At 39.0% G+C, this 16,417-nt stretch overlaps 1 protein-coding gene across 4 annotated transcripts in view; it reads right to left on the bottom strand.

Moving 5' to 3' along the window:
• The window catches only part of LOC148189804 (uncharacterized), a 111,522-nt gene that overhangs the window by 46,678 nt on the left and 48,427 nt on the right, over nucleotides 1–16,417 (bottom strand). The window lies entirely within an intron of this gene.

Here is a 16,417-nt window from a genome sequence, read left to right as displayed (position 1 = left end):
AAATTTGTGATATTCGGCTATTTGAATAAATTTGAATTGACTTGACTTGAATGTGTTATGAAGCTGCAAGCAACCTCAGTGTCTTCAAGAATCCCTGTTGATGTAGAACAATGTGTTCCCTTTGTGGTGTGTGACCTTTCAAAGTGAAGCAATGTTTGTTCACAAACCCTTAACACGAGTCACAAACTGCGTGTCTATGAGTTCTGAGTCAAGTCACTTCTATCTATGAAGCCAAAAAATATCTTTAAAGTCTATTTTCTTCCATTTTACAGAACTGATCTGCACTCAATACTTTGAACACATTTAATATAGACTCGGCCGGAGGTCAGAAGCTGCTAACCTGATGCTAATGCTATGTCTCCTGTGTAATGTCAGTGTTAGACCCTTTATACAGACAAGTAAAAAAACTGTTTCCAGGAGAAAAAAGAAAAAAAAAATTTGAAGAGTAACAGAAGAGAACCCCTCTTTCAGGAAAGACAATACTAGGTTGACTGCAAAAATATATGAATATTCTGGATATTGGAACATTTGTGGGTCCTCGCCAACACAGCCTCCTCTCCACCACAGTTCTACTTTCTCAAAGTCTCTTATTTGCTCGTTTTTACAAACTTGTAGAAAGGAAAGCATCCTGCATTCAGCATATGAGATATATCTTAATATCTAAACATAATTTGTGTAGTTTACCAACAGTTATGAGCACTTATTTCATTCTTACCACAGAGTCTTCATAAGCTCTGTCATCATCAACTGTTGCCATTGCTCAGTCGTGATGGAGATGGATCTGTTGACATATAAGCCCACTGGCTATTATAAGTTTATCCAAAGCTCTTTTTTTTAGGACTACTCATCTGTAGTAGCTCAAAGTTAAGCATTGACACCATCTGATACTTAGTTTGTGTAGCAGAAATATCTGTTTTTGTGAATAAGCATTCGACCACAGATATAGAGCATAACTTTGTACCATGGTGGAAAGACTCAATGGTGCACAAGACGCAGTTACATAAATGTAATAGTTCAGAATGTAACAGAGTGCCAGACATGTTTATTCCTTTGCAGCTAATAAATAAAATTATTTGTAATTCTTTTATCGACCCATGCCCTGGGAGCACTGGTCTGCATTTGTTCAAGGAAATCATCTCATCCTGTTTGTTGATGTGTCAAGAGCAAACACCTCGCTGCTCTGCATTATTTTGACAATGAGCCTGTGTGTGTGGCTGACTGGCGTTTAACAGACTCCCCTGCTGGCTGTGTTGTAGACACAATAAAGGAACCATCAAACGTGGCAGAGGGGGATCTGACTGCTTCTCCACCCACACACAGTGCAACTCTCTGCAGTCTTGCGGTCTGAAAAGTTTCACAAATCATGTTAACAAATATCCAGCGCTGAGTATCCTGCGGTTTTACACTGCCGAGTACAAGGAGTCGTGTGCTTTTGTTGTGGCCACGGACATTCAAGATGATCTCGGAGGATGCCAGGAGCATGTGAAAAATATTTGTAGCCATAAAGAAACGCCAATTGGTATTAATGGTGTGGCATGCAGTAGAGGCCACGGGAAGTGTGTGTGTTTGCGTGTGTGTGTGTGTGTGTGTGTGTGTGTGTGAAGGAGCATGTTTGGTCTGGGTCAGTCAGACACACTTGTTTCCCAGTAGGATGGATCTGACGGGGGCCACAGGGCAAGGAGCAGACAGATTCATCAGAGTCGTCATCTCAGGGTGTCCGGTATCCCAGAGTGCAATGCTGCAGCTGCCAGGCCTGCAGTGGCAGCCATGATGGAGTCCAGGTGGACAGACAGGCAGCTTCACAGATGCAGGGCCCTCAGTCAGTGTGCTCCGAAAATACTGCAGAACAGTAACTGAATCTAAACTTTATCAGCAGTCCCCTCAAAGCGATCTTATTGTAACGGTACTTATGTACATCTCTGTTTTCGTTTGAAATTTTGACCGAAATTGTGACATTTGAACTTTGCAGCTAAGACAATAAAGCTGTGTTTTAATTAAAGTCAATCAGTATAATATTGTTTGAACCCGTAGCTACCCTCATGGACATATATCTAAATTACAGATGTTTTGTTTTTCTACCAACAAAACTCTTAAACATAGAGTATTACAGAAAAGCCATATCATTGCTCTGTCCAACTCTTGCTGTATTCATCGACGATGCAGAGGGAACCAAGTGGCAACCTTGAAGCCAATGTGGAAGTGCCAAAAACTACAGTTCTTTGAATGACAACTTGAGGCTGACTCCAAAACAAAGTCATTCCCATAGATCTCCATGTTAAAATTTACAGCAGAAGTAAACATTTTTACAGCCTGGTACATAATGCTTTTGGTTTCTATAGCAAATTTCAACCTCTGCAAGACATTGCTAGCCTGTGAGTTAGATCCACCCCTTGCTCTTCCACAGCTCCAACATCTCGCACAAATACGGTCATTTCTGGCTCCAGAAAAACCAAGATGGCAATGGACGAAATGCTGAACATGAGTCCTCAAAACATCGGTCCACAAACCGATAGGTGATGCTTTGTCCATTAAGTAAACAGTCTATGAGAGGAAGGTCTGCACTGTCCGCAAAACTGGGTGTCATGCAGACAGTGACAGAAAAAAAGAACAGGTTGGAGTGGTTTGTCGCAATCGATGAAATATTTAAGAATAGCTTGCACTGTGTCATTGTCAAAAATGATGATTCTCTCTTTATCAATAAACAGACTGCAGTGTTTCTAACTCCATCTTTTAGTATCTGTGCACTAGGTACCTCAACAGAGGGGGTACAGAAAAACAGGACAGAATAGAACAGCTCTATAGATAACATGTACAGCTTTTGACAATGGGAACGCAAAAATTACTCTAATGTTTAGAGAACTGAACTGAATTAAACCAGACTGCTTGATGAAAATGAAGCTTATGTGTTGTATGATAATCTTGATCTCCACCATTCAGAATATAATTAGATCTAAATACAAACCCATATAAATACTCAGTAAACCATGAAATTAACATATTACTTACACACTGAAAAGTTAATACATCCCTAAATGTCTTATAATAACACAATGTTGTCATGCCTTACATCATCACAAATAACACATTAAAACCACTTGACATACACTTCACCCCTTCAGTTTTCCCTCAAATATGCTGTATATTCTGTATCAGCATCTTCAGAAATCAGATGTTTTGTGCATTAGTATATACATATTCTTCCTAAAAGTCAGCCTGGCATAATTGGTGCTTTTGGAAACTTTGGGATATTCATTAGAATTCAAAATAGAGCTGACAGAAATGGCCACACATCATGAATTTGTGCTTATTTGGTCCACTGGCTGGCTGGTACTCATTAGGGGTTGCTGTGATGAATTATTAACCATAGAATTAGTGATAGTAAGCTTTGATTTTCTATCACAGACTATCCAAGAGATTAAATAACTTGTTTATTTCTGCATGTTTTGCAACTGCATCAGGGATTTTTGGGATCCATTATATCTAATTCATGACTATAGTAAGATTAATAAATAGTCCAGTGTATATAGATTTTATCCTCAGCTGCAGTACCGATCCTTTGAAAGCATGATACAAAATAAAATGTGTTGTAGTATCGAGGCTGAACTAGTACAAGTGAAAAGACAGAGAATTTCACATTTATAACACGCAGCCTGCATTACTCAGGCATCACGTAATAGGTTTATTCTAAAATATGAAGTACTGTCCAGTGCTTAATCATAAAGATTATTAGTAGTGAAAATAACCAGGGGAAGCTGATGTTTTGAACAGAGTGGACCCAAACCCCCAGATGGATTGTAAATCTACAAGAGGAGCCTTGACTTGACCCCTGTGAACCTGTGACAGAAAACACATTGGTCATTTCTAACCAGTTGTATCCACTTTACTCCCTGCTGTTTTTTCTAACAAGGAATATGTACAACAGAGCCAAAATGATCTACAAACATTTGGGTTAAAGTGTGTCTAACACCTAACTTTCTTTCTTTTAAAGTGACAGTTTCAGTGGTTTCTTATGCAAAACGCTAAAGTCTAAATCTCTAAAGTTCTCTGCATTCATTTGTTTTACCCTCACAATATCTCTCTATTAACTGCAGTAAAAATGGATCCATAAGTACACAAGTTGCATGTTAGTTTGCCTACACTGTGAGAATTTTTCTTAGATCGTTATCACAGAGTTGAAAAATAACCTTTAGCAGAGCTACCTCATAATAGATTTTTGTCTCTCGTCTTCTCCAGTCCGGGATGCCTTGTTAAATCCGGAAATTTGTGACAAGTTTGATTTAGGGGTGTTTGGACTGAAACAGCAGAAGCTCCTCTTAGCAATCAATCAAATCAAACTGAAAGCAGTTATTTTTCTAACCTGACAAGCATCGCATAGGTATGAAGCCAAACCTATAAATATACCACTTCATTCAGCTCAGAGACAACTTACACTTACTCATGGAGCAAGGCGCAAACAAGGCTGTTTTCCTCTCTCACAGTTTCACGTGGTTATGTTGCTACAGTGGTCACAAAGTACAGCATTTGTAAATTTTTAATCACTATTTTATGATGCAGGTTACCAGAAATTAGTATGATCTTAAAAGTTTCTCTTTTCTTAGTCAAACCCCAAAAATCTGGCACTGAAAATCAAAAAAGTATAGCCTATGTATGTTTACTATGTGTCCCAATATACTAGAATTGTCACATTTTTTGGTTTTTATGTCATCACTCAAAAATCTTTTTAAACTATTTTGATACAGTTTAATAGGTAACTTGTATCTATGTTCCACTTGTTAACAATCATCAAATATTTTTACAAGCGTTGTTATAGTATTAAATAAGTCACTCATAGGAATAGCTGCAACATGAAGCTTACTTAACTGCAAGCCAGCAAGACAACCAGGAAACTTTAACAACAGGGTGTGTGCAATAGGCTATGTGTTATGTGCAATGTACTGTATGTGCTATACTTCGTATGTGCAGTTTGGATTATGTGCAAAATTTATTGATATGATTTGGAACAGGTAGTGCTGTTTTTGTCCATATGTAGTTTGTTTTACTGTGACTGTGAAGGCATTTATGGGCACAGTATCTGAATCCAAGACAAATTTCCCAACAGGAACAATAAAGCACATCTTAACCTATTGTATCATATCGTATCATATTACATCGTAACTTTAGAAGTTTCTTGGTAATTGGTGTTAAAAGATGTCATCTAGTCAACCACTTATTGAATACCATTATGTCAGTACCTTGCTAACTCTGATTAAGGGCTAGTTGACTTGACTTGACTGTCTACAAATCTAACTTCTAAACACTAGCTTGTAGATAACTCTAGATTAAGGGATAGCTGGCCATAAATATGTGCAAATGTTTGTAAATCCACACAGGTGTAATTTCTTTCCTCAAATGTTCTGCCAATGCATTTCGTCTTCACTAAAGCAAAGTCTTTATATCCACATGTGAGATCTCAAAATGATCATCGGGTATCATCTGCTAGTTAGGCTTATATGCGCCACGGAAGACACCTTTCCTTCCCTTCTGTTCATGCAATGATTTGAAGAGCATAGTCCACAAATATAGAAAAAGCATCCAACTCTATATCCTAGAAATTTAGTTTGTTTGCAATTAAATTTCCTCCTTACACACATTGTCATGGCAATATAACTGCTGTTAGCATTTAACATTTTACAGTAATAGCAATTGTTCCTAAACTTTAACTAAAGTGCTTTGGTTGCCTAAACCTAAGACGGTCTGGATGCACCCCTGAAGTTCTGGTGCCAAAGTCCTGCGTATTGTACAACCACCATCCTCCCCCAGCCAACTCCTTCTGAGGCATATGCGGTATATTAATGTAGTGTTTCGTTAGGTGAAAGAAATATTGTCTCTGAACTTTATCCAGGTAATAACAATTAATGCTTTACTCACTACAAGAGGATACTGTGTTGTAAGACTGCCTATTTTCACAGAAACCAGTGTCACTGAGCATTTTACTGATAGCAGGGATACAGTGAGTATACAGTCCAAATTCTACTGATACATTCAGTATCAACATCTTCACAACTTGCCAGATGTTAATTAGTAAAAGTTCTTCATTATGTTGAAAAATGTAATTTTTCTCCAAATTATGTTTACCTCAAAACATTTGCTGTTTCAGAATAGTCATATATAAATGTAACTTCTCTGAGTGAGCGTTGCAGTTTTGTATCTTTTGGTTTGCAAAGATTAGCAGCGAGGTTGTAAAGGCAAACTTTCAAACAACAACAAATGTTTTTCTAACATTAGAACAGCAGTGGGGGTGTTTGAAGCAAAATCAACAGTAAGGTCATTGACAGCTCCATCACTTTGACACATATCAGGAGAAAAGATCCTGTTTTAAACCAACAACTGTGACATTTGCGGTGCGGATTCTCAAGGATATCCTGAAGAATGACTGAACTAGATTACGGATGTGGCTTTCTGCTTTTTTTATGCTTTTTTTTCACTGTGTACTGTCTCCTTGAAGAAAAATCACAATATAGCACTAGGGTATGAAAATATTGCTGGCATGGCATATGGCCAAGACCAGGCAGTGTGTGGTGCTCTGTGCAGGATGCTCATCTTCCTGCCCTTCCCTAAGCAGGTGCTGAGAGATGCCGTGTAGGTGTAAATGTGATCATTGTACTCTTAAGCCTGTCTGTGCTAATGACAAGGCTTTAGATAGTGACAGCAGGTGAAATGTAGCACACAGTCATCCATTTCTTCTATTTGGCACACAGATGATAATGTGAAAAATTCAGTCTTGTGACGTCTTTGTTTTTAATCTGGCTCAGTTTGGCTCTGTTGTGGGCAAAGTTCCACTTGAACAACAAAGTGCAAAACAAAGCAGAATGCAATCTGTCAGTGCAGACTGAGCTGATTTAGTCAAGCATATAGTTTCTAATAATTAGTCAACAGCGAGTAAAGGAAATAACATACGTAGTAAAGAAATAAACTGGAAAAGTGCACTGAATGAGATCTCCATCAGTGCATGGAGCTCACTGCGACCACTATAGACTAGATTCTTGTAATTCCAGCAGACACACCACAGCACTTTTCAGAAAAGTGCCAGAAGCTGATAAAAATACATGCCTTGACTATTTTTAGCAGAGCACAGCATGTTGCAAAAATGCAGATCAAGTTCTCCTGCTAACAGGCACTGTATGTGAAATATAGTTACCAAACAATTATGAGGATGAATTTATTTTTAACAACTAAAACACAGCCACAAACCTTTGATCCATGTCTTCATAACTGGACTTTAAACAGTCCTAACTTTGTCCGTAGGCTAAAGCACAACAGAGTCGGAAATAACAACAGTCAATGCAATTAAAACAGAAAAAAAATAATGAAGTACTTAGCTTTACTCATGGTAAAATCATAAAGATAGTGGAAAAATGACAAAATAAACTAAATCTGCAGGTCTGCAAGTTTCAGCATGTAAAACAATCCATTTTAAAACATTCCCAGTGTGGTATCATGTTGTGCAGAGGATGGAACAAAAGCGGGTTGCAGCAAGTGGAATTGCCCCTCCCACCAGTCAAGATAACAAAACTGGGGATTTATTAATCTCGTATCGTGCCTAACTCTAGTGGGTCATGACATATCAGGTCTGGAATTTATCTGCAGATGCTCCAGTTAAAAATGAGAACAAACTTTTCTGTGAATGTAAGTTTTTGAACCACAACCAAGGCCAAAATGTGGCCTTCAACAGACTAGGTAAGACTTGTTGTTTTTAGCAGAGACGATTGCCAGAAATGCCTTTTGATTTTGGCCCTACTGTCCAGTTGAGGGGATTGACGAATCAGCAGTCAATGATGGTATAAAAATGTTGATAAAACAGATTTTCAACAACTGTGACTCACTCCAACTACAGGAGGTCCTCGAGCATACTTTCATAAAAGTGCATACAAAATATCAGGCTGATTTGGCCAGTAATTTGTAAGATTAGCTGTGACTGACTGATGCACACACTCAGACACACACTCATACACACGACCAAACCCATGATATCCTCCAGGCTTATGTCTGGCTGAGATAGTTTGTACCATACAAGCCAATTCGAAAAGGGAAAGTATTCTCCTTCTTTTAAAGCATCAGACTATCAGTCAAACTGTAATAAGGCCCACATCCAGAAAACACTTGGATTCAGATGGGATAGATGTGCTTCAGTAGGCCAATAGTAAAATTTACCTAAATTACTGATGCTGAGAATGAGGCTTCTTCAAACATATGATTTGAACATCAAGATCTTAAATGCTTTAAAAGCATTTTTGGTGTCAGGTTAATCCAAATATTTCTCATGAATAAAACTCATTTTTATTTAAATCTACTCTCCTCTTTGGGTTTATTTTGAATCAATGTGGGATAGTTTCCATAGTTGCCTTTACTCCCAAATTACATATGAATGGCATAAGTTATTTAGACATTCAGAGCAAACTGATTCTGCCAACTCCTGATCATCCTGGTGACAGCGGTGTGAAGAAATACCAACAGATATTAATATATCTATTAATTTTAATTTTTAAGTAAATAGGGTGGAAAAGAGTAATCTTTATGTTTCACTTTTAAGTGATGATTTACTCCTGGTTAAAAATTGGCTTTGGCTATCAATATTTCCATAATTACTATGTATCAAATGGCAATGTGAAAACAATTTGAAAGTGATTACTCATAGTGATGAATGTAAAGAGAAATATCACCCAAATCTGCAGCACCCCACAGCTTTACTGAACTTTATATTTAATTCAGACTCTTGCTTAATAGTATTGCCACTATATTTTTGAGGTAAGAGCTTTAAAATAAATGCTTAATACAGTTACTGAAAGACTAAAGTGGGCACAGAAGGTAGCTTAGTGTCTGCTGATGGAGTTGAGCATCAGAATATTTTTGTCTGCATCAGGATTCCATATCTTAAAGAACATTAAGTCAAAACCTCCTCTACTGTCCTTAAAAGGCCAGACTATCCACATCAGCAAAAAGACAAATACTAGTTTGTTATCATTCCCAAATTCTGAGCCCCTGTCCACCTAAATAGTTTTCATACAGGCCCTCAGACACCTTCCATCTGAGGAAGGGACATTTTCAACATAAGAAAATTATCTACTGTGTCTTCCTCTTTGAATTTCCCTGTCTTCAGTGATACCTGTCACTCCCAACCTAAAGTTTGAGAAGAATTATGACACAGAGTAAAGCAATTAATATACTAGTTAAAGCGTACTGTTGGCATTCTTCTATGACAAGATAAAATCACTGTTAAACACTTAAACTCATCACCTTTGAAATGATACAACAAAAATTCAACCAAAAAGGAAATCAGATACAATAAAATAATGTTTTGTGGTATTTATCACCATGACATATTTTCAGATGTGTGCTCTGCTCCTTGGCAGCTGGGATACACTGAGGCCAACAGTTTTACTCAGCAGAGGAAAACATGCACCAACATGTCATCATGATACAAACACAACTGTAGTGCTAATTCAATAGCAGCTTGTATTTCTTCTCTTAACAGGCTGGATTTGTAGATCAGCTTTTCTAACCCAAAGCAGTGTGTGGGAGCAAAGCCCACAAAAGGGGGAAAAGCATATGTGTGTGAGTGCGAGAGAGAGAGAGAGCGAGAGAGACAGAGAGAGAGTGGGAGGAAAGAGAGAGACTTAACGTGGGATTCTGATCTCTCTGGGACTTACCCAATCCCAACTGTAATGTAAAACCTATGGGACAATAAGAGTCTATACAGTGCTGCGTCTTAGCCGGGCCAGAAAGTCCACCCAACATGTTGTCAAACCATGAGGAATTTATTACTAATGTTGGTCAGCTGTAGCGACAGGGGGGATGGGGGCTTTTTTTCCAGCGCGGAAAAAAGAAATCATTAATTATCTACACCGCCACCCTTGATCATTCCCCGAATTTCAGCTGAGTTTATCTCCGAAGCGTGCATTTCCATCCTGACTGAGTCTCTTCAGCTAGCGTGTCCATTTATAAAGCTTGTGGCTTAACAGTGGGGTCAAGCACTGACCTTGCCATTGACAACCAATGGTGTGAAGGATTGGAGGTAGAGAAGGCAGAACAAAGCAGACATGGCAGCAGCATATGTGCTGTCATCCAGACCATGGCCTTCACATTGGCTTTGGGCCTCTTTCCCAATGGGAAAAAATTGTCTGGAGCTCCAAAACAACCTACTGTAGAAGAATGTACATGTGCAAAAACTGCTACCTCTGGCCTGAAAACAAGAATAACTACTACTCAAGTAAAGGTTAATTGATACTTTGTGTTATGAACTGATGCAGGGAAAAAAGGGTGACAAGGTGGATGATGCGCATGCAAGTGGGCGTTCAGACCTCAAACAACCCTGCGCTTAAAAAATGCAAGGGGCTGCGTTGGTGTGGGCATGTTGTTTCAGGTACTAGTAAGATGATGCAATACAAGCAAGGAAGTCCTGGGTAATAGTTCCATTAGTTTAAAGGTCTTTAGAAACAAAAACATTCCCAAATCCCCACTAATATCACAAGGGAGAATTTAACAGCTCTGGAAAGTTATCCCAGTGGATATCATGTTATCTTTTAGGGGATAATTGTGAGAGCAAACACGTGAAATCCTGCATCATCCCATGCAGTTCACCAGTGCATTACAATTATTATGATTACAATACGATTATGTTCTTTTGTGCTGTGGCAAAAGTTTAGCCATTTTCAACTTATTTACTGAACAAACACAGTGTTTCTGCCACAGCCTTATGCATTATAGACTCTACAGGATGTTTTTTTTCCTTGACAACTATCATGTTTTCCCAACTAAGGTACAGCTTTTTAAGCACTCCATTATTATAAAATTACTCAAAAAATAGTGCATACAGATGCCGCAAATGGAAAAAACATCTCCCTGAGTGAGTGCCCCCGGAACCCTCTAAATTTTGGACTGAGCCCCAAATGCTTAGACCATCTCCACCCATGCCAAAGTCTTATAATTTAAAAAAAAAACAAACTTAACATTACTTTATTAACGTGTGACCTAGAGGTAGCAAACCAGGATTTGTCTTCTACTTGAAAATGTCTTGTTTTACATCAGAAATTCTGGGTGCTTCATCTGTCATACCTACCAGTGTTACAGTTGTGATCATCAAACTATCCTCTTTTACATCTACAGGTCAATGTTGACAATTTTGAAACACTGTTTCAGAATTGCTCAGCACATCAAACACAGATTGTCAGTGTTCAGATCAAGTATAACTGGCATCGACTCTCAAATTGTGTGATGGTGCCTTTTAACGTCTGTGCTACACTGTCAGTAGATCTGGCTCGGGTTTTTATGGGTTGCTGCTCAACCTGGCGAGACATGTTTAACTACATCCAAAGCTAATTCATGATCATGTTTGAGCAATTGTTTTTATTATCCCGTTTCCAGATTATTGAGGGCAGTTAAATTTAGTGGAAGAAGGGTGGGGAGGTGAAACCAGCTGGGAGAGACATGATTCAATCTATCCTTTTGTATAAACCTCAAACATTTGCAAGGATGCCTATCAAGGGACTAGTGTTGGAAATTAGCTTCAGCTTTATGCAATTGAAAAGTCACATTGGACACCGCTATTGCAACTGTCAGTGTTTCTCTGTGCTCGTCCTGTACAAATAAACAAAAAACTAAACTAGCAAAATATGAAACCATGCTGCTTGATGTTCCCTTCAATAATTCAAATCCTCCATTTAAAAGAGCAAAAGTAGAAAAGTTTGCATTTTCAATGATATTTCAAGATAACACTACAGGTGTGTTGGTAGCAAAAAAAACTGCTGGCACTGTTCTACATCAATATAACAGATGGCTGCCTATTTCAGCTGTAAATGACTATAACTTTTTCTGCACCATGCATATTATTTTTTTGACTAGTTAATTAATGTATTATTATTTATTTACAACTAATTAAGCACCAACAAAGACTTTAAAATCTAAAGAACCCATTGCCTGAAAATGTGAATCAGCACAAATATATATTAAATCATAAATAATGTTGGGTAAGAACAGATGTAAAACATGAGAGATGTAAGAAATGGAGCCTTTATTTTCATTTGCTGTAAAAGTAAGTAAGTAAAAAGTTTTGACCTGATGGGGACACTAGATGAAAAAAAAGAGGGGAAGATCAAAGTTTACGAACACTGTATAAAGACTGTATGAAATAATGGACGTAGCCACTTTGACATCACCCATTGTTTGTGACTTAAAGTCAAGTCAAGTCAAATCAATTTTATTTATAAAGCCCATTATCATTATCATCATATTGCCTCAGAGGGCTTTACAGCATGAGGGAGAGGAGGAAGAAACCTCAGGAAGAGCGGATGATGAGGGATCCTCATCCAGGACAGACAGACGTGCAATAGATGTCATAAATAACAAATGAAATACAATCAAGACAAAAAGGAAAGACAAAGAGAGAAGGGAAGAGAGGCACAGCATAACGAAAAAGAGACCCATGTCATATTACAATTAGGATAGGTGTAAATTTACTAAATGCACTCTATGGTAATATTGTTTTCTTGTTTCTTGTTTGTTTTATTTTATTATTCAGCCCAGAGGGTTAACGATTGGTCAGTGCTAAATTGTATGCTGAAATTTTTTGTATTGCTGAAACTTTTTCCTCTGACCTACAATTGTCAACCTTGTGGTGAGGCTGGACGTACAGTCCGAGCATCACAAGCCGGCAGGCTTCATCCTCTGAGGACCATGAATGTCTGTACAAGATTTCAAGGAAATATTTCCAATAGCAGTTTAAATATTTCAGTCTGGACCATGATGGAGACAGACCAACATGGCCACCCATAGAGCCATATCACTAGCATGGCTTAAAAAAAGAATATGCAGCCTGTAAAAGAAAAGTCATTTTTCCAGGTATACATTTTATAAAGACAGCGGGGTGAGCAATTATCTTCAGTGGCCAGGGTTATTTGAAGTAACGTTTTATGTGCAGAGGAAAGAAGGGAAGTTTGTAAAAGACAAGCTCAAGGACACATTCGCTGGGTGTATGCATGAAGTCACTTTGACCTTTAGATCATTCTGTGGCAGACATATTACTAAATGTCTTATTAGACAAACACAATATGTATCAGCTGCTTCCCTTTGAATGTGTTTGTTGAGGCGGCAAAAAGAATTCTTGAGAGTTATCAGTAAAGCAGGCAAACAGGCGAGCAGGTAAAATGCTGGCTGCTGTCCAAAAGCCATGAGTCACAGATCACAGACAGCAGATGGTGTGATAGCTCAGCTCCTTGTTAATTTTGGCAGAGAACCACAGAGCGCCTCACTGGAACCCATCCCACCCAACCCGCCACGTTCCTCCTCAACAACCAACACCATCAACAGCATGAAAATAGAATCATAAATAACAAGACGCCTAAAGAGTTCAACAGGAAACAATGTAAAAAGGTATGAGAAAGCAAAGTTATTTTTGGGCTCTACATAGGCCACGAAGAAGAGAAGGAAGAAAGTGATCGCAGGGAGGGAAGATGATATTTTCTTAGCAAGTGTACATGGCTTGTGTGTACATATCTTAATTTGTTATTGTTGTACATTGCTATATAATCTCTGAACAATCAAAAGAAGTTTGACAAATGAGTCTGGAGCACGCTGCCAAGCTCACTACGCCATTGTGTAACTCTCCCGGCTGAGATTCATTAATAGCCGCGTAATGGAAAAGCAAGGAACAGCGGCAGCTCTATACTGACAGAGAAATTTACAGCTTTTTCCTCACTTGACATCTCTGAAAAGTCTTGAGACGAGACAAATACGGTGCGTAAATAACCATTGTGCTCCAGGCCGACACATTCCGGATCAGACGACAAATAGCCATTACCAGACGTGTTATCAATCACAGGTACAGTGCACTGTCACTGGCTCTTTTCATGCATTCCCAATGACAGTCATAACTTTGACCTGACAAACCCAGTCAGCTTGAGCAACTTCCCCAATCTATCACAGCTGTCAGAGTCATAGCACGGCTTTGTTCTGATTAATTACACCCTTGCTGGTAGGAGCTGTCAGTCATCCAAGCAGGTGATATATACACACTATCAAGATGTTGTGAATGAGCATGAATGAGTGCGGGTGTCATGACTCAGCCGCCAAATATTCAAATGAACATTGTGAGACACAGAGTGAGAGAGTGAGAGAGAGAGAAACAAAACAAGGAAACCATTTGGCTGCCTTCAGGCAAAACTATCCAGTCTTCACTGTCCAGGAAAGCAGAAGAAGTGCTACCAGTGTCAGAGGATCAGAGCTGCTGCATTAGAGTGACGAGTGAATGCAATTTCCCCTGAGAGAGATTGTATCATAATGATGTCAGTGTCTTTCTGTACACATAATATGTTTGAATAAACCTGCAGGGGACCTCATGGGAACTCCAGCATGCAGCAGAGTTACAGTAATGTGTTTAAACTGGCAGAACACACATTGAACCGTGAGTTTCCCTGAGAAACCTTTCAAAGCTCATAAACTAAACATTCCTCCGCATACGCCTGTCTTACAGATCATGTTGGATTGTTCCAAATTGGACACATTAGTACAATAAACATCTATGATCTGTGTGTTCGCAGATAAAGTAGTAGCAATGCAGAACATACAGTGTTCACACAGTATTGTTGTTTGTGTGTGTATCCATGGGTTACTTTGTGTGCGCATGTGTGCATGTGTGGGTGTGAGTCTGAATGCTTGTGGCCATACACAACATGTACTTGGCTGTGCAGCACTGTGAGTATGCAGTGAAGGAATCCAAGCTTTGGTTTCTACCTCTCTTGTAATTGTTTTTACATTTAAGGGTTTTGCACTGAAGAGTATATTGAGTCACAAATGATAAATGTAACTCTTTTGCCCGACTTATGGTTGCCGTTTTTGGTTTATTATTCATACAGCTTCCATTTTTAAATAAAATTTCTTCTTGAACTTAAATTAAAAGTTTTTTGTTCTGACACTGTGGTGTGTGTGTTTGTGGATTATGGACTGTCTTCATCTTAAGTTGACAGTCACATTAATGGCTTTGTGAGGCTAGACTTAAGCAAAGAGGTGCTTGTTTAGTTTAGCATGTCAGCGTGCTAAAAATTAATAATTAGCATTAAATACAAAGGACGGCTTAGACTAATGGGGATGTCATTTTTGTAAGTAAATGGACATGAACCAAAGTACTGGATAAATCAAACCCTTGGCCTTTGGTAGTTTGGTCTGTACCAAATATAATGGCAATTTGTCCAATCATTGTGGATTTCACTCAAAACCATTAATGCAAACCTAATGGTGGTGCAACAGGAATAGTCAGAGTAACCAAAGTCAGTCATCTGGGGTTTGAGAATGCCTGTACAAAAGTTTATGGCAATCTGCCCATTAGTTGTCAAAATCAATTCTGTCTGAACCAGAGGTCCACAGATGTTGAGGTGCAGAATAGGGCCAATTCTGACAGAGAATCAGCTGGACTTAGCAAGAATCAAGGAGGCTATGGGCATTATCAGGCCCATGTACACCCAGGAGCATATGGGCTGAAATGTACTTGGGACAATTCAATCCCACCAAAACTGTTGGAACTTGGTCCCTATCCATCCATCCATTTTCAACCGTTTATCCGGAGCTGGTTGTGGGGCAGCAGGCCGAGCAAAGTACCCCAGACATCCCTCTCTATAGCAACGCTTTCCAGCTCCTCCTGGGAGTGTCCCCAGGTCAGATGAGATATATAATCTCTCCAGCATGTTCTGGGTCTGCCCCAGGGACTCCTACTAGTTGGACGTGCCTGGAACACCTCTAACAGGAGGCGCCTAGGAGGCATCCTAATCAGATGCCTAAACCACGTCAGCTGGCCTCTTTTGACGCAAAGGAGCTACAGCTCTACTCCAAGCTCCCTCCGGATGTCTGAGCTCATTTTGGCTGCATGCATCCACAATCTCATTCTTCCGATCACTACCCAAAGCTCATGACTATAGGTAAGGGTTGGAATGTAGAAAGACCAGTAAATTGGAAGCCACCACGATAGTCTGGCACAGCGTCTGCATAAATGTAGACGCAGCACCTACTCACGTTCCTTGATATGCCCTTTTGTTTGTTGATTTGTTTAGGAATGTCTTAAAATAATAGTAAGGTGCCTATATGTGCATTACACCAAAATTGTATTTGCTTGGTGTCATCATTCCTTCTGCTCATACTGGCCCTTGTAAAAGTGATTTCAATGTAAGTGATGGAAGTAATGGTCATTCTGCACAAAAATGCAGTGCAAATTTTAGCTGGAGCTAATTTGTGGCATCAGCGGTCTGAGTTAGACAGTTCCATATAGGAATCATCCCAAATTACAACATTTTTAGTCTGAAATAATCACAGCAAAACCTGTCTCAAGCCGCATGACTACTGCTTTAAATTAGACATGACAAAATGTAAAGCTATCCTTTCACTTGAATGCAGGGAC

This window comes from Plectropomus leopardus, chromosome 4, assembly GCF_026936395.1.
Source record: "Plectropomus leopardus strain MGB_pleo_1.0 chromosome 4, ASM2693639v1, whole genome shotgun sequence".
Lineage (NCBI taxonomy): Eukaryota > Metazoa > Chordata > Actinopteri > Perciformes > Serranidae > Plectropomus > Plectropomus leopardus.
This window is presented reverse-complemented; position numbering and strand designations above follow the sequence as displayed.